Source organism: Nycticebus coucang, chromosome 9 (assembly GCF_027406575.1).
Source record: "Nycticebus coucang isolate mNycCou1 chromosome 9, mNycCou1.pri, whole genome shotgun sequence".
NCBI lineage: Eukaryota > Metazoa > Chordata > Mammalia > Primates > Lorisidae > Nycticebus > Nycticebus coucang.
This window is the reverse complement of record NC_069788.1, coordinates 37,556,870-37,577,181: the sequence shown is the minus strand read 5'-3', so window position 1 is coordinate 37,577,181 and position 20,312 is coordinate 37,556,870. Positions and strand designations below refer to the sequence as shown.

General features: G+C 45.0%; 1 protein-coding gene across 2 annotated transcripts in view; it reads right to left on the bottom strand.

Moving 5' to 3' along the window:
• The window catches only part of CCND3 (cyclin D3), a 109,814-nt gene that overhangs the window by 37,946 nt on the left and 51,556 nt on the right, over positions 1 to 20,312 (bottom strand). The gene's annotated exons all lie outside the window — the stretch shown is intronic.

Genomic DNA, 20,312 nt, shown 5'->3' with positions numbered 1-20,312 from the left:
TTGTACTCAAATGTGGGCAACAGAGCAAGACAAAAAAACCATAAGTCTGTTCTGGGTATACCTGGAAACACCTGGATTTCTGGTGTCAGATCTGGGCTTAAATCACAGATCTACTACTCTCTGGCTACGGGCTGTGTGGCCTGAGACAACTTACTTTCCCTCTCTGAACTTCAGGTTTTGCTTAACCCAGCAGTTCGAGGTCAGCCTGGGCAGTACAATGAGACCCTGTCTCTAAAAACAAAATAAAATATGAAAACATAAAATGGGTTAGTCATATCCTTCATTCAGGCTGGTCTTGAGAACTCAATAAAATACTGCATATAAAGTATCTATTATGTGGCAATTTCAATAAGCTTGTGGTAAAGAGACAACTGAGACAGTGGGAGGTTCATTTGAGGTCACACGGCCCAGGGGATGTCCTTTAGAAAGAATTTGGATTTCAAGTTTATGTTAACAATCTTACTTCCTTTCACTCTTCCATCCCTTTTAAGCCAGGAAGTAAAAAGCCACCCTGTATTATCCCTGACCTAAAGTAAATCTAAGCCTTCCCTCATTCTTCACCAAAGACAGGGCATAGAGATATTCTCCCACACCACCTCTGCACTTCCACGTGGCGAAAATGAAATGAATGTCCCTCTGACAATGTCTATGAGAAACAATGAATCAGATGAAATTGAGAAATACTTGGCCTTTTGTTGAAATCATATATTTGGTTACCAGTTTTGTGTTCTTTTTTTTCCACCAACTCAAACAACCCCAAGATTTTTCTCTTTTTTCCACAAACTTGTGCCAGTTTCTTTAGAAGCATTATCTCATTTTATTCTCACAGTGGCTCTAAATGATAAATATTTAGTTTTTTTTTTTTTTTCTTTTTTTTTTTTTTTTTAGAGGTGAGGTCTCCCTAGGGTTCCCACACTAGCCTCAAACTCCTGGGCTCAAGCAATCCTCCAGCGTCTGCTTCCCAAATAGCTGGGACAACAGGCAGGTACCACCAACCCAGTTCCAAATGATATATTCATAATCCCAATTTGGGGGATGAAGAAATGGAGGCTCAGAGGGATGAACTATGTACCTAACCTGTGTACAAATCCAGGTCAGTCTAAAGTCAGAGCACAGACTCTTAATCACTAGACCATGTTACCTTCCAGACTGCTATATGGTGGAATCAGGACCCTTTCCTCCAGCCAGCTATATAGTGGAATCAGGACTCAGGTATGTGCTGGAATAGAAAATAGAAAATCAAATTTTTCCACCTCTCCCATTAACCCTTGCATTGCCAAACTGCTCCTGTGTCCCCTGAACCTGCCCTACTGATTCACCCCTTTGCTCTCTACAAAACAGATCCAAGAGCTATTTGCCTATTATGGAATCAGAGGGTAGGTGTCAAGACTCTGGTTCTAATTTAGTTGGGCCACCATCCTACCCTTAAGCAAGTTAGTTGATCTCTCTGGACCTCATTTGTCACAATTCTTTTTTTTTTTTTTTTTTTTTTGAGATAGAATCTCATTTTGTTGCCCTTGGTAAAGTTGCCAGGGCATCAAAGCTCACAGTAACCTCAAACTCTTGGGCTCAAGTGATTTTCTTGCCACCGAGTAGCTGAGACTACAGGTGCAGGCCACAACGCCTGGCTATTTTTTTTTTTTTTTTTTTTAAAGACAGAGTCTCACTTTGTCACCCTTGGTAGAGTCCTGTGGCATCATAGCTCACAGCAACCTCCAGCTCTTGGGCTTAGGCAATTCTCTTACCTCAGCCTCCTGAGTAGCTGGGACTACAGGCAAACCCGCCACAACACCCAGCTATTTTTTTTTTTTTTTTTTTGTAGAGACGGAGTCTCACTGTACCAGCCTCGGGTAGAGTGCCGTGGCGCACACAGCTCACAGCAACCTCTAACTCTTGGGCTTACGCGATTCTCTTGCCTCAGCCTCCCGAGGAGCTGGGACTACAGGCGCGCGCCACAACGCCCGGCTATTTTTCTGTTGCAGTTTGGCTGGGGCTGGGGCTGGGTCCGAATCCGTCGCCCTCGGCATATGGGGCCAGCGCCCTACTCACTGAGCCACAGGCGCCGCCCCCAGCTATTTTTTTGTTGCAATTTGGCCAGGGCTGGGTTTGATCCTGCCACCCTTGGTATATGGGGCCGGCGCTCTACCCACTGAGCCACAGGTACCACCCACACCTGCCTATTTTTAGAGACATGGTCTCACTCTTGCTCAGGCTGGTCTTGAAATGCTGAGCTCAGCAATCCACCCACCTTGGCCTCCCAAAGTGCTAGGATTACAGGTATGAGCCACCATGCCTGGCCTCTTTTGTCACAGTTCTAAAATAAGTTAGAAAAGAGATACTTCCAGGATGCTTTGCAGCTCCAACACTCTGGAAGTGAGCCCATCTTGTGTATAAATAACTGAGGTAACTGAATGTGTTCTTGCTGAGTTTTCTGAAGATCTCCACCCCCCACCCCACCCCCCACCATGAACTACAATGTGCTCTGTACATCAATCAGGAAGACTGCAAAGGATATATGGTGGTTAACATGATGTGGCCAGGCAGCCTAGATAGCCCCAGCTCTGAATCCCAGCTCCACTGGGCCCTTGTACGTGGCCTTAGACAAGACTTTAACCTCATAAGGCTTCTATTCCTCCTTCATAAAATAGTGGTTGCATAAGGATCCCTCCCCATCACATAAAGTTGCTGAGAGGATAACACAGATGGGGTCTAGAAAGTGCACAGTCCCTTACTAGAGATACACCATTACTATGTATGATATCCTCAGGCCTCAGTGTCTGTTTTGGACCTAGGAATAGAATGGGAAGAAGACGCTTCAAAGGGAGACTAGTTGGAGAATGGCAGAAAAGGTGAGGGACATGGATAGACAGGTAGTATGACTCCAGATGGCTACACATAGCTAAGCTAGGGAAGAGAATGACGTCCCTTCTCTCCTCAGCCCCACTCACGTGTGTCTGGACAATGTCAAGAAGATGTTGGGCTGGTAAATGTTAGAGAATACTAAAATATCCACAATGGGAATTACAGATAGTTTTGAACTGCATCCCCAAATTTTCTATCTCTGTAGGCAATGCCAAATCCCTGGGTTAAAGTATAGAGTCTATTCTTTCCTTCTTTCCACACTGGCACCATTCCTTTTTTTATGTTAATTTTTTATTATAGATTAATATGAGGGTACAAACAATTAGGTTACATTATTTGCATTTGTTAGGTAGAGACCAAGTTGTAGTTGAGCCCTTCACCCAGGAGGTATGCCCTTTACATTGTGCCTGTTAGGTAAGAGCTTACCAATTAGGTAAGCTTACCAACCTCCCTCCCTCTTCCTCCCTCTCCCCCACTTGAATTTAATTGTATTTTTCTCTCATGTGGGAATGTAGTTGTTCATCAGCTGGTTTCACATTAGCATTGAGAACATTGGATACTTGCTTTTCTACTCTTGCGATACTTTACTAAGGAGAATGTTCTTCAACTCCATCCAGATGAATACAAAAGATGTAAAGTCTCCATCTTTTTTGTAGCTGAATAGTATTCCATGGTATACATATATTATTTATTTTATTTTATTTTATTTTTATTTATTTATTTATTTATTTATTTTGTAGAGACAGGGTCTCACTTTATGGCCCTCGGTAGAGTGTCATGGCCTCACACAGCTCACAGCAACCTCCAACTCCTGGGTTTAAGCGATTCTCTTGCCTCAGCCTCCCGAGTAGCTGGGACTACAGGCGCCCACCACAACGCCCAGCTATTTTTTGGTTACAGTTTGGCCGGGGCTGGGTTTGAACCCGTCACCCTCGGTATATGGGGCCGGCGCCTTACTGACTAGGCCACAGGTGCCACCCTTTATTTAGTTTATTAATCCATTCATGGGCTGATGGGCACTTGGGTTGATAATGTTAATTCTTAAAGCTATGATAATTGTATTGTGGTTATTTTTTTTAAGTTCTTATTTCTTCAAACATACCATTTACTGAAATAGAAGTTCCTGGGGTCACTTAGTAGATTTAGTGAACATTGTGTTGTGGTGGCCTCCCTAACACATTCTCCCCTCTCCTTGTATCTACCCAGATTTTTATTTGAGTGTTTATATCCCTCAACCCTGCATAGCCCTAATTGTGGGTTATGTAATGTGGACTTAATTTAGCTCAATCCCAAGCCCTACCTACAACTTCTAGTTTGAAAATGGGCCAATTAGGAAGGAAGAAAGTTTTTTGGAGACTTCCGGGAAATAAATTTCTTAGCTTTTCTGAGAAAACTCCAGGAAGCAACTCAAACTTGCTTTTCTAGGACACAGATGTGGCAGCCAGTTCCTAAGATAGTGTCTTGGTTTCCATGACCTTGTGTAGTCTCCTAACATTGAATCAGGGCTGACTGTGTGTACAATAGAACACTGTGGGGGTGATGGAATTAATTTTTGCAGCTAAAAGGCATTATAGGTTTGTTTGTGCTTTCCTGGGTTTCTGCTCTGGGGAAAGCCAGCCACGGTCATGACGATCCTTGAAGGCTGGTGGAGAAACCCACATGGACAGGAACAAACTTGCCAGCATCAGTCTGTCAGCTATGTGAGTAAACCACCTACAAAGGTCTTCAGTGTGTGCAACTTCAACATCTGATTGCAACCTCATGAGAGAGGCACATAACTGGAATCCAACAGCCAAACCAGTCCAGAATTCCACACCCACATTAACTCCCTCCTTACTTCTGTGGCTACCCCAGTCCTTGGGGCTCCTTTACATATAGGTGCATCACTCCAGTCTCCTTCTCTGTCATTCACGTGGCCTTTTTCCCTGGCACCGTTACTAATCAGAATTTTGCTTTCCACTCAAGCAGTCAATTTGAAGCTTCCGATTCTTCTAGCCTCTGAAAGCACAGCTCATCTACCCTAAATCCTCTAAAACAAACAAACTGATAAACTAAGCCACATTCCTATCATTTCTCTTTCTAAAAATCTTGGCACTTCTAATGGTTAAGAAATGGACAACCCAAAATGTTCAACCATAGAGGATCCATTAAATAAATTATAACCTTATAATAGAATATTTTACTAAAATAGAATTTGTTTTTTGATGAGATAGACTCTTTTTTTTTTTTTATTTATTTGGCCAGGGCTGGGTTTGAACCCGCCACCTCCGGCATATGGGACCGGCGCCCTACTCCTTGAGCCACAGGCGCCACCCAATGAGATAGGCTCTTGCTCTGCTGCCTGAGCTAGAGTGCAATCTATGTCAGCATAGCTCATTGCAGCCTCAACTCCTGAGCTCAAGTGATCCTTCTGTCTCAGCCTCCCAAGTAGCTCTGACCACAGGTACGTGCTCCATCCTGGCTAATTTTTCTGTTTTGTAGAGATGAGGTCTCACTATGTTGCTCAGGTTGGTCTCAAACTCCTGGCCTCAAGGGATCCTCCCACCTCAGCCTCCCAAAGTGCTAGGATTTACAGGCATGAGCCCTTACACCCAGTCCTAAAATAGAATATAATACTATAATAGACTATTGTACTATCTCATAAGGACTACTGTACTATAATATTATGGCTTGGCACCTGTAGCTCAGTGGCTAGGGCGCCAGACATATACACCAGAGAAGGCAGGTTCAAACCCAGCCTGGGCCCGCTAAACAACAATGACAACTACAACCAAAAAATAGCCGGGCATTGTGGTGGGCACGTGTAGTCCCAGGTACTTGGAAGGCTGAGGCAAGAGAATCTCTTAAGCCCAAGAGTTGGAGGCTGCTGTGAGCTGTGGCGCCACGGCACTCTACTGAGAGTGACATAGTGAGACTCTGTCTCAAAAAAAAATAAAAAGGACTACTGTACTATAACATTATATATTATGATTGAATATTAATAGCAACCATGAATGTAGACTAGAGTAGTGACTGGTACTGTGAGTCCTGGATCACAGTGACTGACACATTTGAGTTTGATTCCCAGATCCACCATATACCAGCTATGTGACTTTGAAAAGTCTTTCTCTGACTTAGTTTTGCATTGGAAAAATGACAATACTAATTTTTAAAAAGCTCTGATTAGGCTGGGTGCAGTGGCTTATGCTTGTAATCATAGCACTGGGAGGCCAAGGTGGGTGGATTGTTTGAGCACAGGATTTCAAGACCAGTTTGAGCAAGAGCAAGACCCTGTCACCACTAAAAATTGAAAAATTAGGGGGGCGCCCGTAGCTCAGTGGGTAAGGGTGCCGGCCACATACACTGAGGCTGGCGGGTTCGAACCCAGCACAGGCCAGCTAAAATAACAACAACTGCAACATCAACAACAAAATAACCAGGCATTGTGGCGGGCGCCTGTAGTCCCAGCTATGAGGGAGTCTGAGCCAAGAGAATCGCTTATGCCCAAGAATTTGAGGTTGCTGTGAGCTGTGACGCCACAGCATTCTACCCAGGGTGACACCTTGAGACTCTGTCTCAAAATAAATAAAAAAAATACTTAAAAATTTTTTTAAAAATTAGCTGGACATGGTGGTGGACACCAATAGTCCCAGCTACTTGGAAGGCTGAGGTAGGAAGATGGGGTAAACATAGCAGTTTGAGGTTGCTGTGAGATAGACTGATGCCATGGCACTAGCCTGGGCAACAGAGTGAGAATTTGTCTCTAAAAGAAAAAAAGAGCTCTGATTTCACAGTCAGACTTACTGCCAGATTTAAATCCTGGTTCTGTCTCTCAGTTAAGCTTTCTATTCCTCAGTCTTTTCATCTATAAACACAACATACCCACAGGGATTTTTCTGGATGAGAATAAAATAACACACATAAAACTCTTAAAACAGTACCCAGCACAGGACAGGTGACATTATCATACCTCTTCCCACAGCCCACTTCTAACCCCGCAAATGATTCCTAAATATATCTTTTGTTGTTGTTGCAGTCTGGCCGGGGCGGGTTTGAACCCACCAGCCTCAGTATATGTGGCTGGTGCTGTACTCACTGAGCCACAGGTGCTGCCTGTGATTCCTAAATATAAAAGCACATCCTTAGGGCGGCGCCTGTGACTCATTATGGGTAGGGCGCCCCCAATATACCGATGGTGGCGGGTTCAAACCCGGCCCTGGACAAACTGCAACAAAAAAATAGCCGGGTGTGTGGCAGGCGCCTGTAGTCCCAGCTACTCGGGAGGCTGAGGCAAGAGACTTGCTTAAGCCCAGGAGTTGGAGGTTGCTGTGAGCTGTGTGATGCCATAGCACTCTACCGAGGGCCATAAAGTAAGACTGTCTCTACAAAAAAAAAAAAAAAAAAAGCACATCCAAGTCATTTGGAGCATGCCACCTTGAAAAGGAACACCTGCTGCTCCACTCTGGGCAACACCAACCTGCACCAGCTCAGGTGGGCTTCCTGGCAGGGGGTGTTGTCCTCGGTAAGAACTGGTTAACCTAGACCAATATCATTAATGAATGCAAAAATTCAATGCAAAAATATTCAATAAGATCTTAGCAAACAGAATTCAACAACGCATCAAAAAAAATTATACACCATGATCACGATGGTTTTTTTTTTGTGTGTGTGTGTGTGTAGAGACAGGGTCTCACTATACCACCCTCGGTAGAGTGCCATGACGTCACACAGCTCACAGCAACCTCCAGCTCTTGGGCTTACACGATTCTCTTGCCTCAGCCTCTCGAGCAGCTGAGACTACAGACGCCCGCCACAACGCCCGGCTATTTTTTTGTTGCAGTTTGGCCGGGGCTGGGCTTGAACCCACCACCCTGGGCATATGGGGCCGGCGCCCTACTCACTGAGCCATGGGCGCCGCCGATTACGATGTTTTTATTCCAGGGTTACAAGGTCGGTTCAACATACGCAAATCTATAAACGTAATACATCACATTAATAAAATAAAAAACAAAGACCATATGATTCTCTCAATTGATGCAGAAAAAGATTTTGATAATATCCAGCATCCTTTCATGATCAGAACACTTCAGAAAACAGGCATAGAAGAGACATTTCTTAAACTGATAGAGGCCATCTACAGCAAACCCACAGCCAATGTCATATTGAATGGTGTAAAATTGAAAACATTTCCACTCAGATCAGGAACGAGGCAAGGATGCCCACTGTCTCCACTGTTATTCAACATAGTAATGGAAGTCTTAGCCATCGTAATCAGGCAAAAGAAGGCGATCAAGGGTATCCAAATAGGGTCAGAGGATATCAAACCCTCACTCTTCGCTGATGATATGATCCTATACCTGGAAAATCCCAGGGACTCAACTTTAAAACTCTTAGAAGTGATCAAGGAATACCACAGTTCTCAGGATACAAAATCAATACTTACAAGTCAGTAGCTTTTATATATGCCAACAATAGTCATGCTGAAAAAACAATCAAGGACTATATTCCTTTTACAATAGTACCAAAGAAGATGAAGTATCTGGGAATTTACCTAACAAAGGATGTGAAAGATCTCTATGAAATTCTAAGAAAAGAAATAGCTGAAGATGTTAACAAATGGAAAAACATACCATGCTCATGGCTGGGAAGAATCAACATTGTTTTTTTTTTTTTTTTTTTTTGTAGAGACAGAGTCTCACTTTATGGCCCTCGGTAGAGTGCCGTGGCATCACACAGCTCACAGCAACCTCCAACTCCTGGGCTTAAGCGATTCTCTTGCCTCAGCCTCCCTGGGCTTAAGCGATTCTCTTGCCTCAGCCTCCCGAGTAGCTGGGACTACAGGCACCCGCCACAACGCCCAGCTATTTTTTGGTTGCAGTTCAGCTGGGGCCGGGTTTGAACCCACCACCCTCGGTATATGGGGCTGGCGCCTTACTGACTGAGCCACAGGTGCCGCCCAGAATCAACATCGTTAAAATGTACATACTACACAAAGCAATCTATAGATTTAATGCAATCCCTATTAAAACACCATTGTCATACTCTAAGGAACTTGAAAAAATAGTACTTCGTTTTATATGGAATCAGAAAAAAACGTGAATAGCAAATACATTACTCAGAAATAAGAACAAATCAGGAGGTATCATGTTATCAGGCTTCAGGCTATATTATAAATCTATAGTGATCAAAACAGCATGGTACTGGCACAAAAACAGAGTGGTAGATTTATGGAACAGAATAGAGAACCAAAAGATGAACCCAGATACTTATCGCCATTTGATCTTCAACAAACCTATCAAAAATATTCAGTGGGGGAAAGACTCCCTATTTAATAAATGGTGCTGGGTGAACTGGCTGGCGACCTGTAGAAGACTGAAACTGGACCCCCACTTTTCACCATTAACAAAAATTGATTCTCATTGGATAAAAGATTTAAACTTAAGACATGAAACTATAAAAATACTAGAAGAGGGCGGCGCCTGTGGCTCAGTGAGTAGGGCGCCAGCCCCATATGCCGAGGGTGGCGGGTTCAAACCCAGCCCCGGCCAAACTGCAACCAAAAAATAGCCGGGCGTTGTGGCGGGCGCCTGTAGTCCCAGCTGCTCGGGAGGCTGAGGCAAGAGAATCGCGTAAGCCCAAGAGTTAAGAGGTTGCTGTGAGCCGTGTGACGCCACGGCACTCTACCGAGGGCGGTACAGTGAGACTCTGTCTCTACAAAAAAAAAAAAAATAAAAAATACCAGAAGAGAGTGCAGGGAAAACACTTGAAGAAAGTGGCCTGGGAGAATATTTTATGAGGAGGAACACACACACACACACCCCCCGAGCAATTGAAGCAACACCAAAAATACCTTACTGGGATCTGATCAAACTAAAAAGCTTTTGCACAGCCAGGAGCACAGTAAGTAAAGCAAACAGACAACCTTCAGGATGGGAGAAGATTTTTGCAGGTTATGCTTCCAACAAAGGTCTGATTAACTAGAATCTACAGAGAACTCAAACTAATCAATGAGAAAAGAACAAATAACCCCATTTCTATGTGGGCAAGAGACTTGAACAGACCACTTAGAGATATCATCTAACTCCAGTAAGATTAGCACACATTACAAAATCCCAAAACTACAGATGTTGGTGTGGATGTGGAGAGAAGGGAACACAAGCTAATACAACCTTTTTGGAAAGAAGTTTGGAGAACACTCAAGGAACTAAAAGTAGACTTACTGGGTGGCACCTGTAGCTCCGGCCCCATATACTGGAGGGTGGTGGGTTCAAACCCGGCCCTGGCAAAACTGCCACAAAAAATAGCTGGGCGTTGTGGCAACTGCCTGTAGTCCCAGCTACTTGGGAGGCTGAGGCAAGAGAATCACCTAAACCCAAGAGCTGGAGGTTGCTGTGAGCAGTGATGCCACAGCACTCTACTAAGGGTGACAAAGTAAGTCTCTGTCTCTAAAATAAATAAATAAATAAAAGTAGACCTACTAATCCTGCAATTCCTCTACTAGGTATATACCCAGATGATCAAAAATTATTTTACAACAAAGACATTTGCACCAGAATGTTTATTGCAGCCCAATTCATAATAGCCAAGACATGGAAACAGCTCAAGTGCCCACTGACCCATGAATGGATTAACAAATTGTGGTATATGTATACCAGGGAATACTATGCAGCCATAAAAAGATGGAGACTTCACATCTTTTATGTTTCCCTGGATGGAGCTGGAACATATTCTTCTTAGTAAAGTATCTCAAGAATGGGGAAAAAAGTACCCAATGTACTCACTACTACTATGCAATCAATATATAATCACCTACACACTCATATGAATGGCAAAACATAACTATAGTCCAGAAAGTAGAAGGGAGAGGAGGGGGGATATAGAAGTTGGGAGGGTATTTTGGGGAGGACCTCACCTAATGTGCATGATGCAATGGTACATTTCAAAACTATTAAGAAATGAGTATAATTGTGATGGATGTGTTACTTAGTTCAATGTAAGCATTTCATATTATATATCGAAGCAGTACACTGAACTCCATAGATGCATCAATGTAAAAAGTTATGATTTAATAAAAAATAAAAGAACTGGTTAACCACGTGGCAACCCTCTCCCCTCTAACAAGAATAGCTGCAGGTGACTAGGGCACACTTTAGCCTGGTGGAAAGCAGCAGCCGAAGCTCAGGGCACAGTGAGCCACATGACAGTGTCTGCTGCCTGTGAGCTTGACTGGAAACTCACCGGCTGTCTGCAGAGGGCTCCTGACAGAGGGTCTCCAGTGCCCACATTAGTGCTCAACAACAGCCCAACTTAGCCAGGGTCACAGAGAGGCAGCCACCTGTTGAACCACAGCATGGTTCAGTTCCCATCTTAGTTCTTCCTCTGGGTAAACTCTGGCTTTATTATGAATTTAACCCTGAAAGAGGTATGGGGGGGGGGGAGTGGCCAATCTGGTATTCCTCTTAAGCCTGTCAATTCTGTCACAGCTCTTGGTCTCCAGTGGAATGAGGAGCTCCATCATCATGCCAGCGCATTATACTTTTTAAAGAGTTGATACACACATGTTCTTCATAATTTACACATGTATACTGTTTAGCCCTTTTAGAAAGCACTTTTCCTCCACTAACTGGTTATCTTCACAAGAACACTGAGAACTTAAAGGTGAAGAGCTACTCAAGCAAGGGAAAGGTGAGTCAGTGGAGATGTGGGCACTGATCGTGCATAAGGGCTCCAAGGCCAGGCGGGGGGTGTGGTGGTGGTGACCCTAGAGAGGCACCTCATTCCCAGGCTCCCCTCCTCAGCCTCAGGAACATCCAGAGGGGCCTGCATTCCCAGGGTGGACTTAAGGTAACCAGTACCCTAAGACAGTGGCACAGCCCATGCGGGCAAGTATAAACGGACCATGGGAAACAGCAGTGCTGAGTTCGTAGACAAAGGTGCTGAGGCCTCTGGCTGGCACATTCTCTCCTGCAGGCCCTTCCCCAGGGGCAGCCAATGGGGAGTCTCAAAGGGATTGGTAGGTAAGGGCATAGAACTAGAGGTGAGTCAAAGGGTTACAAGGCAGGGGCCCTAGGCTGGGCATGGTGACCCCACTACTAGGAAGATCACCAAGCCACCTCTTCACTCAGTGAACTCTTTTTTTATTTTATCTTATTTTATTTGCAGTTTTTGTCTAGGGCCAGGTTTGAACTCGCCACCTCTGGTATATGGGACCAGCGCCCTACTCCTTGAGCCACAGGTGCTGCCCTCAGTGAACTCTTGATTACTTTTTTTTTTAAGTATGGGGTTAATGGACCTTTCTTTATAGATATGTTAATCTTCTAGCCCACTAACAATTAGGTCTGTTTGTCTAGAAGCCATTCTGTCTCTCTCTCTTTTTTTTTTTTTTTTGTAGAGAGATAGTCTCACTTTATGGTAGAGTGCTGTGGCATCACACAGCTCACAGCAACCTCCAACTCCTGGGCTTAAGTGATTCTCTTGCCTCAGCCTTCCAAGTAGCTGGAACTACAGGCACCCGCCACAACCCCCGGCCATTTTTTGGTTGCAGTTCAGCCGGGGCTGGGTTTGAACCTGCCACCCTCAGTATATGGGGCCGGGGCACTACTGACTGAGCCACAGGCGCTGCCCGCCATTCTGTCTCTTTAAGGTAACTTTGCACACCTCTGCTTCATCCATTCCTTTTTTTTTGAGACAGAGTCTTACTCTGTGGCCCTGGATAAAGTGCTGTGGCATCACAGCTCACAGAAACTTCAATCCTCTTGCCTCAGCCTCCCAAGTAGCTGGGACTACAGGTGCCTGCCACAACACCTGGCTATTTTTAGTAGAGTCAGAGTCACTCTCTTGTTAAAGCTGGTCTCCAACTCCTGAGCCCAAGCAATCTGCCTGCCTCAGCTTCCCAGAGTGCCAGGATTACCAGCATGAGCTACCATGCCCAGCCCCATCCTTTCTGTTTTTTAATTAAAAAAAATTTTTTTAGACATGAGGTTTCATTAAGTTTGCCTGGGTTGGGCTCCTCCTGCCTCAACCTTCCAAGTAGCTTGGGACTTCAGGAGCAAACCACTATGCTGGCTCATCTATTCTGTTTTGATCCTATCCTCTCACGGTCTGTTTCTTCTTTGCAGCTGAGGATAGAGGTGAGGGCAGTAAGGAGAAATGCATCTCTGTGGCTTTTAGATCCTCTTATTATTATTCCCATTTTATATATGAAGAAATTGAGGCTCCGAGAAGTTGTGATAACAAAACTATCTTTTGTATGTATATGAAGGATATCAGACTATGAGCTCCTTGCAGGTAGATACCCTGCCAGACTCACCTCAATAACACCTCCTGGCCCACAGCACAGGGCACAGAGCACAGAGCTTCCCTATCAGCACGGGCTTGCTAATTTCTTTTTCTTCCCCCCCCCTTTTTTTTTTTTTTTAGACAGAGTCTCACTTGATCACCCTTGGTAGAGTGCTGTGGCATCTTAGCTCACAGCAACCTCAAACTCTTGGGTTCAAGTGATCTTCTTGCCTCGGCCTCCCAAGTAGCTGGGACTACAGGCGTCCCTCACAATGCCCGGCTATTTTTAGAGGCAGAGTCTCACTCTGGCTCAGGCTGGTCTGGAACCCATGAGCTCAGGCAATCTACCCGCCCCAGCCTCCCAAGTGCTGGGATTATAGGTGTGAGCCACCTCACCTGGCAGGTTTGCTAATTTCAATGCCAGGATGCTTGAGGTTGCTGTTTGCTCACGGAACTGTTTGGGCACCAGTTCCTAAAATAGACTGACTCGCTGCCAGGAACGTATGTGCAAATAACTGTACAACAGTTGTTGTAGCAGAGCTGCTCTGACCTGTCCACATCTTTTACCCTTACCCATCCCCATCCAAAAGCTCATGTTTGCAAAATGACTCACTAGGATGAGGGGTCCAGTCTGTGGCTCTGAAATGAGAGAATCTCAGGGTCAGAAGGGGACTCAGATGCACCTAATTCTGCCTAACCAAATCATTCACTTTCCCCACAACCCAAGTTCCCAGAAATTTACATTTCAAAGACTAATAAAATTTCCCCCAAAATTTTGGAGACCAAAAAGTAAGGTTATTGCCAAATAAGGTTATCAGAGAAAAAAAAAAACCTACAGTCTCTATATCTATATACCGTATTTTATTAAAAAAAGAATACCTGGACACCAAACCTTAGGGAAGGCTCAAAACAAAGGACTGTACTTTATTTTATTATTTTATTTTTTTTGTAGAGACAGAGTCTCACTTTATGGCCCTCGGTAGAGTGCCATGGCATCACACAGCTCACAGCAACCTCCAACTCCTGGGCTTAAGGGATTCTCTTGCCTCAGCCTCCCGAGTAGCTGGGACTACAGGCGCCCGCCACAACAAAGGACTGTACTTTAAATGGAATGACTTTTTTTTTTTTTTTTTTTGTAGAGACAGAGTCTCACTTTATGGCCCTTGATAGAGTGCCGTGGCCTCACACAGCTCACAGCAACCTCCAACTCCTGGGCTTCAGGGATTCTCTTGCCTCAGCCTCCCGAGTAGCTGGGATTACAGGTGCCCGCCACAACGCCCGGCTATTTTCTGGTTGCAGTTTAGCCAGGGCCGGGTTTGAACCCACCACCCTCGGTATATGGGGCCGGCGCCCTACCGACTGAGCCACAGGCGCCGCCCTGGAATGACTTTTTTATATGAAAATGAACACTAATTTGGAATCATAGTCCTGGACCAGCCCCTCAAATGGCCCATGCAGCTCTTGTGTGAACTGCTTCAGTGATGAAGAACTCACAGTTTTTGGGACAGCCCAAATTATTTTCAAGAAACTCTGCTTTTTTGTGTGTGTGTGATTTTTTTGGCCGGGGCTGGGTTTGAACCCACCACCTCTAGCATATGGGACCAGCGCCCTACTCCTTGAGCCACAGGCGCCGCCCAAGAAACTCTGCTAAGATTTTTAAAATATGTATCTTCTTACAAAAAACCACAGTGTTAGGGATAAGGCTTCATCAGCCTTTTTCTATCCACTCCATTACAGATCCTTCATCTTGCTTTCCACCTTTTTCCTCCCAGTAATATCTTACTGATAGAGACGGAGTTGATTCATATGCTGTGCAGCATCTTGCTTACACCTCAGTTTTTAATCTTTCGAAAGCTGAATGGACGTTTGGGTTGCCTCCCCCCGCCTTCTCCCACTGTAAGCAATACTCCAAGAAATACACATGTGCCTAACTGCTTTGGGCATATGTTGCAAGTAGTGTTTCTTCAGGAGAGATATTGAATACCAGAAAATGACTGGATCATAGGGTGTGGGTATTTTTCTTTTCTTTTCTTTTTTTTTTTTTTTATTTGTTTTTAGAGACAGGGTCTCACTCTATTGCCCAGACTGCAGTGCAGTGGTGCAATCATAGCTCTCTGAAACCTTGACTGCCTGGGCTCAAGTGATCCACTTGCCTCAGCCTCCCAAGTAGCTAGGACTACAAGTGTGTGCCACCATACCCACCCAGCTAATTTTTAATTTTTTTTTGTAGAGATGGGGTTTCTCTATGTTGCCAAGGCTTGTCTTGAACTCCTAGGCTCAAGAAGTCCTCCTTCCTAGCCGGGCGTTGTGGTGGGCGCCTGTAGTCCCAGCTGCTCGGGAGGCTGAGGCAGGAGAATCGCAAAAGCCCAAGAGCTGGAGGTTGCTGTGAGACCTGTGACATCATGGCACTCCACTGAGGGTGGTAAAGTAAGACTCTGACTCTACAAAAACAAAAAGAAGTCCTCCTTCCTTGGCTTCCCAAGTGCTGGGATTACAGGCATGAGTCATCATGCCTGGCCCATTTGTACTTGTAAAGAAAATGTCTTGGTAGGTGACGCCTGTGGCTCAGTGGGTAGGGCGCCGACACCATTTACTGAGGGTGGCAGGTTCAAACCCAGTCCTGGCCAAACTGCAACAACAACAACAAAAAATACCAAGGGCAATAAAGTGAGACTCTGTCTCTACAAAAAAAGAAAAGAGGGCGGCGCCTATGGCTCAGTGACTAGGGCGCCGGCCCCATATGCCGAGGGTGGTGGGTTCAAACCCAGCCCCGGCCAAACTGCAACAACAAAAAAATAGCCGGGCGTTGTGGCAGGTGCCTGTAGTCCCAGCTGCTCAGGAGGCTGAGGCAAGAGAATCACATAAGCCCAAGAGCTGGAGGTTGCTGTAAGCCGTGTGACGCCACGGCACTCTACCGAGGGCAGTAAAGTGAGACTCTGATTCTACAAAAAAAAGAAAAGAAAGAAAATATTTTGGGGGCCAAGCATAGCCTCACACCTATGATCCTAGCATTCTGGTAGTCTGAGGCAGGAGGATCACTTGAGGTCAGGAGTCTGAGACTAGCCATCTCTACTAAAATGGAAAAATGAGCCAGGTGTGGTGGCACATGCCTGTAGTTCTAGCTACTTAGGAGGCTAAGGCAGGAATATTGCTTGAGCCTAAGAGTTGAAGGTTGCTGTAAGCCATGACACCACAGCACTCTACCCAGGATGACAGAGTGAGACTCTGTCTCAAAAAAAAAAAAAAAAAAAGGCCAGGCACAGTGGCTTATGCCTATAATCCCAGCACTTGGGAGGCCAAGGCAAGTGGATTGCCTGAGCTCACAGGTTCGAGACCAGCCTGAGCCATAGCAAGAACCCATCTCCAAAACACAGCCAGGCGCCTGTAGTCTCAACTCTTTGGGAGGCGGAGGCAAGAAGATCATTTGAACCAAAGAGTTTGGGGTTGCTGTGAGCTATGGCACTCTACCAAGGGTGACCAAATGAGACTGTCTAAAAAAAAAGATAGTTCTACATTGCCTTTTAATGTGCTCGAACTATCAGAAGTTGCTATTTTAGATGATGAGTCCAACTTTCTCTTCTTCTTATTCCCACTCAGGAAAGCAAGGCCAGTCTTAGGAGGCGCCACTCCTTGCCTAAAGTGGGAAAAAGTGAGAGGAAGCACTCACCAAACCAAATGGCCTGTCAGTAAATTGCCCTAGGTCTCTCACTTTTCAGTTTCTCTCCCCCATCGTACCAGAAACCACCTTAGTAACCACCAGTGTGGTGACAAGTGTGTTGTGGCAAGCTTGGCACAGAAGATACCCACTATCATTCCTGGATGCCCTTAAAAAAGAGGCACAGATCCCATGAGAACCCTCATCTAACTCATTTCAGCTGGGGTGATCCACTTTCAGTACTAATTCCACTGAGGCCAGGTCCCTAGAAGTAACAAGAAGAGCAGTTAATATATCGGGTGCCTGCTATGAGCCAAGCACTGTTCTACTCTTTACAACAATCTTTTGGGGAAGGTACAATTATTATTCATGTTTACAGATTGTTAAAAAGCACAGTCATTTCCTCAAATAAGTGGCTAAATTTGGACTCGATCTCCAGCAGCCCAGCCGCAGGGCCCATCCGCTTAACCACTGCACTGATTTGTCGTAAGCTTTCCTTACATATCCAATTTGAAGGTAAGAAATACACTTTCTAGCCAGCCTTGGCGGCTCACACCTATAATACAAACACTTTAGGAGACTCAGTGAGGATTGTTGGAGGCCAGGATTTCAGGACTGAACAGCCTAGGCAACACAGCAAGACTCTGTCCTTACAAAAAATTTTGTTCATTTGTGGTGTGTGCTGGTAATCCCAGGTACCGAAAGGTAGTGGGATTGCTTGAGCCAGGGAATTCAAGGATGCAGTCAGCTGTGATCATGCTGCTGTACTCCAGCCAGTGCAGTGAGCTATGATGGCTCATGCCTATAATCCCAGCACTTAGGCACTTAGAAGAACAAGAGAGCAAGACACTGTCTCTAAAAACAAATAAAAAAAAAAAAAGACAGAAAAAAAGAAATACAGGCTCGGCGCCTGTACTCAGTGGCTAGGGCACCAGCCACATACACCAGAGCTGGTGGGTTCGAATCCAGCCTGGGCTTGCCAAACAACAATGACAACTACAACCAAAAAATTAAAACAGCTGGGCATTGTGGCAGGTGCCTATAGTCCCAGTTACTTGGGAGGCTGAGGCAAGAGAATCACTTAAGTCCAAGAGTTTGAGGTTGCCATGAGCTATGATGCGACAGCACTCTATCTCAAAAAAAAAAAAAGAAAGAAAGAAAAGAAAAAAATACATTTTTCATTTCTCTTCCCATGGCTCCTACCTCATTCATCCTTTGGTTTCTTCCCTTTCTACTGGGCTACTGTAATGGACCTCGCCCATTTCTTTATTTCCACTGTCCCCATCTAATCTACCCCCTCCTTTAACCCTACAGACATTTACATTGTTAGTTTAAAGTTATTCTCAAAATAAAAGTAGTTATATTCAATTAAAGAAAATTTGGAAAATATAGAGAAGCAAAAAAGTCCAACTTACCCATAGTCTTACCAACCAACTAAAACATGTTTATTATTAACTTTTTTTTTTTTAGACAGAATCTTACTTTATCGCCCTCGGTAGAGTGCCATGGCGTCACAGCTCACAGCAACCTCCAGCTCTTGAGCTTAGGCGATTCTCTTGCCTCAGCCTTCTGAGTAGCTGGGACTACAGGCACCCTCCACAACGCCCAGCTATTTTTTGTTGCAGTTTGGCGAGGGCCAGATTCCAACCCGCCACCCTTGGTATATGGGGCTGGCGCCCTACCCACTGAGCCACAGGCACTGCCCTATTATTAACATTTTAATATTGGTATTTTCAGTCTCTTTCTTTAAAAGTACATAAGCTTTTAAAAAACACACTGTGATTTATTTTTTCCTTTCATAAATAAGATTTTTTAAAAATTGGCTCTAATACTGTATGTAAAATCTTAGTGAAATTTATCTCATGGGCATTTTTCATAGTATTAAACAGAGCTGTCAGTGTAACATTAAGCTCTGATCATGTTAAGTTACTACTTAAAATTTCCACTAACTTCTCCAATGCCTGTCTAATAAATTTTAAATTTCCGAGTTTGGCATCAAAAGCCCCTTCACAATCAACACAGTGTATGTGTGTGTGTGTGTTTTTGAGAAAGAGTCTCACTATGTCACCCTCGGTACAGTGCCATGGCGTCACAGCTCACAGCAACCTCAAGCAGCTAAGGTGCCAGCCACATACACCTGAGCTGGCAGGTTCGAATGCAGCCTGGGCCTGCCAAACAACAATGATGGCTGCAACAAAAAATAGCTGGGTGTTGTGGCAGGCGCCTGTAGTCCCAGCTACTTGGGAGGTGGAGGCAGGATAATCGCTTGAGCCCAGGAGTTGGAGGTTGCTGTGAGTTGTGATGCCACAGTACTCTACCCAGGGCGACAGCTTGAGGTTCTGTCTCAAAAAAAGAGAGATTCTCTTGCCTCAGCCTCCCAAGTAGCTTGGGACTACAGACGCCCGCCACAATGCCCAGCTACTTTTGTTGCTGTTAATTGTTGCAGCTGTCATTGTTTTTCAGCAGGCCTGGGCTGGGTTTGAACCCGCAAGCCTTGGTGTATGTGGCTGGAGCCATAACCACTGTGCTACGGTGCCAAGCTACCACAACAGTGTGTTTTATCTCCCATTTTCCTATACCTTGGCTCCTGCCTAACCCACATTCTTACCTTATGGGATTCTCCATTCCCTGAACACTTCCTTTACTCTTTCCATACCTGCTGGGGCCTTTGCTGACATACATGTTCTAGATTTTAGAGAACACATCCAATTTTGAGTGGTCAATCCTTAAACTGAACTCCTTATTTGCCCCCTGAAACTATTTTCACCCTCTACTGCAAGCCCAAGCTCCACCATCATTTGTACAGGGCAAAAATCTTACAGCCATCTTTCACGCTTCTGTTTTTCACACATCCCACATCCCAGCAACTCCCATGGGGTTTACCCTGGAATATCCATCATGAACCCACTTTTCTTTTTTTTTTTTTTTTTTGTAGAGACAGAGTCTCACTTGATTGCCCTCGGTAGAGTGCCGTGGCGTCACACAGCTCACAGCAACCTCCAACTCCTGGGCTTAGGTGATTCTCTTGCCTCAGCCTCCTGACTAGCTGGGACTACAGGCGCCCGCCACAACACCCGCCTATTTTTTTGTTGCAGTTTGGCCGGGGCCGGGTTTGAACCCACCACCCTCGGCATGTGGGGCCGGTGCCCTACCCGCTGAGCCACAGGCGCCGCCCATGAACCCACTTTTCAGCATCTGCTGAAATGACCAATCTGTATTTCTCACCCATGCTAATGTAATAGTTTATATTTGGACCTGCCCGCTTCCCTTTGGCCTCCACTCAGACTGTTTTCAGTACAGCAAAGGGGCCTTATAAAAGGTAGATTTTGGCACTGAAAGTATCCAATGGCTTTGTTTCACATTTAGAATTAAATCTAAAATGCCAAGCCCTGGTTATCTGTTTTACCTCATTTTTTACTACCCCCACCTTTCTTCATTCCCCTCTAGCCACACTTGTCTCTTAGTCCTGTGTCAACTCAAGAATCTGCTCGTTTTAACGCCTCTGTATCAGCAGTTTCCTTTGCCTGGAAAGCTCTTT